Consider the following 3,464-nt stretch of genomic DNA (forward strand, 5'->3'; position numbering starts at 1 on the left):
TTCAAAATTTAATACAAGGTTTGAACTAACACACATGTCTAATACTCTAGCTAAACTAACCAAGCAGAGGTCAAATGAATCACCATATACGCTAAAATCATCAATAAATACTTCCATACAGTTCTCAATAAGATCTGAGAAGATACTCATCATGCATCTTTGAAAAGTAGCCGGTGTATTACACAAGCCAAAAGTCATTCTCTTATATGCATACGTTCCAAAGGGGCATGTAAAAGTATTCTTCTCCTGATCTCAGGAGCTATATGAATTTGAAAGTAGCCTGTATAACCATCTAAAAAACAATAATGGGATTTACCTGACAGGCGATCGAGCATCTGATCAATAAATGGCAAGGGGTAATGATCCTTACGAGTAGCTTGGTTGAGACGCCTATAATCAATGCAAACCCTCCATGAATTATGCACTCTAGTTGTCAAGAGCTCTCCATGCTTGTTCTTTATTGTTGTGACTCCAGACTTCTTGGGCACCACTTGTACTGGACTGACCCATTCACTGTCTGAGATGGGGTAAATGATATCTGCTTCAAGTAGCCTGGTCACTTCTTTCTTGACAACTTCTAAGATGGTGGGATTCAATTTTCTTTGGGGTTGACAGACGGGTTTTGATTCCTCTTCTAAATATATTCTGTGCTCACAGACTTGAGGACTGATGCCTACTATATCCGCCAAGCTCCACCCAATTACTTTCTTGTGCTTTCTCAGTACACTAAGCAGTTGCTCTTCCTGTTGAGAAGTGAGTTCCCTTGCAATGATAACTGGAAACCTCTGATGATCCTCAAGGTAAGCATACTTGAGGTGTGGAGGAAGGGGCTTCAATTCCAATTTCTGCTCATGGCTAGGTTATGGATCATTTGGGGCTAGTGGTAATGGTAAGGTGTCTTTATTATGTTTAGAGGGTGTCCCCACACTTGGACCTTGCTCCATGTGCTTCTCTTCTAATTCTTCTTGGTGAAGTTCAGCCACAGTTTCATTAATGATGTCGCACTGGAAGATAGAATGATCTTCCGGAGGGTGCTTCATAGCTTCATTTAAACTGAAACTCACTGTTCTGCCATCTATCTCAAAGGAGTAAGTTCCTGAGAACGCATCCAACTTGAACTTCGAAGTCTTCAGGAATGGTCTTCCAAGCAGGATTGATGATGGTCTTCTTGAGTCATTAGGGGGCATTTCCAGGATATAGAAATCAATAGGAAATGTGAGCCCCTTAATGCTCACTAATACATCTTCAGCAATTCCAACTACTGTAATAATGCTTTTATCTGCTAACACAAAACGAGCTGTCGACCTTTTTAAGGGAGGGAGCCTTAAGGTATCATATATAGACAATGGCATTATATTAACACACGCTCCTAAGTCACACATGCAATTAGAAAATATTACACCTCCAATGGTACAGTTAACCATGCATGGACCTGGATCACTACATTTTTTAGGTATACCTCCCATTAAAGCAGATATAGAACTACCTAAAGAAATAGTTTCTAATTCATTAATTTTATCTTTATGTATGCATAAATCTTTTAGAAACTTTGCATACTTAGGTACCTGCTGAATAACATCAAAAAGGGGAACAGTTACCTCAACCTTTTTGAAAATTTTTACCATTTTGGGCTCAAGTTCCATCTTCTTTTTGGACTTCCTTGCAAGATGTGGAAATGGGATAGGAATGGTGCCACTTGCAGCTTCTGTATCCTTTGGCGGTCCATTCCTTTGCTGAGCTACTTCTTCTTCAACAATGTCTTGTACTTCCTCTTCTTCTTCAGCATCTTCCACTTCTATCACATCCTCAGCTGGGGCGTGTACTTTTGGGCTTGACTCCTCTTGGTTCCTCTCTTGCAGTGTGGTTCTGGACCTCAAAGTGATGGCATTGATGCCACTCTTGGGGTTAGGTAAGGGTTGAGAAGGAATTTCACTGGAGTTTAAAGGTTGGTTAGTGGAAGTGGGTAATGAAGCTATCCGGGCGGCGAGAGCTTGTAAAGTGGCATTTAGACCATTTAGAGTAGAGTTCAGTGTAGTCTGCATGTCTTGTTGTCCTTGTGCAAAAGAACGAAGCATCTCGTCGTTTGATGAGGAAGTGGGATAAGTGATCTGTGGTACTTATTGTTGGTTTTGCTGGGGTCCTTGTGATTGCCTTAAGTGAGGAGCTCTGTAAGGTTGGTTCTGATTCTGCTGTCTGTTGTTGTTATTCCACCTCTGGTTTCGATTGTTGTCTCTGCCTCCTCTGTTATATTTGTCCTTCCAGCCATAGTTGGAATTATCCCTCCAACCTTGGTTGGAGTTGTCCTGCCATCCTTTGTTATAGTTTCCACCTTGGTTGTAGTTGCCACCTTGTTGGTTGTATCCTTGATTCGGGCGGTCATAGAAGTTATGAGTAGCTGCCACAGTATTGTCTTCTTGTTGGAGATGCGGGCATTCATCAATATAATGACTATAATTAGCACATATGCCGCATACTCTTTGGGGAACTAACTGTTGGCTTTGCTGTGGTTGAGAAGGCTGAGTTTGTTGTTGTTGATTCAACTGTAATTGCTTTAGTAGGTTGGTCATTTCACATATACTCTATGTAAGAGCAGAAGTCTCAGTGCTAGAGAAAATTTCTGCAACGGCTTTTGAGTGGCTATTCTTGTGCCTGTGATTCTTGGTGGACTCAGCTAAGTCGCTGATTAGTTGCCATGCTTCATCTGCGGTCTTGTACCTCTTCAGAGAACCATTACTAGCACCATCTAGTGTAGTTTTATCCCGAGGCTTCATGCCTTGAGTAAAATAGCTGATCAACACTAGCTTGTCAATCATGTGGTGGGGGCATGCGTCTAAAAGATTCTTAAAATTCTCCCAATACTCATAGAGAGTTTCTGATTCACCTTGAACAATGCATGAGATCTCTTTTCTCAATCTATCCGTAACTTCAGCTGAAAAGTATTTTTCCAGAAATTCTCTCCTGAGCGTATCCCAGTTAGTAACAGTCGCTTCAGGTTGGGAGTAGTACCACTCCCTCGCCTTTCCCTCAAGAGAAAACGGGAAGGCAGTTAATAAAATAGAAGTTTCATTCGCACCCTGACGCCTAACAGTAGAACAGGCTGTCTGAAAATCCCTGAGGTGCTTGATGGGCTCCTGAGCAGGTAAGCCATGAAACTTGGGCATTAAGTTGATTAGTGTAGTTTTCAGTTCAAAATCTGCAGCCAGAGTTGGATGATGCACTTGATACGGCTGCATTGTAAAATCTGGGGCTCCAGCATCCTGCAGAGTAATCCTCCTAGGTGCTGCCATTCTATCTGCACGTGAATCAACTGAATCAGTAGTAAAGGAGCTTGTTTCGCTCTCGGATGGTGGTTCAGATTCGCCCTCAGATGAGACTGGTGAATCGATAACAATCACTTCACCACCCTCAGAGGCTAACCGACGTCGAGCTCGCCTAATACGTGAAATAGTTCTTTCAATTTCAGG

This window comes from Arachis ipaensis, chromosome B04, assembly GCF_000816755.2.
Source record: "Arachis ipaensis cultivar K30076 chromosome B04, Araip1.1, whole genome shotgun sequence".
In the NCBI taxonomy this organism is placed as follows: domain Eukaryota; kingdom Viridiplantae; phylum Streptophyta; class Magnoliopsida; order Fabales; family Fabaceae; genus Arachis; species Arachis ipaensis.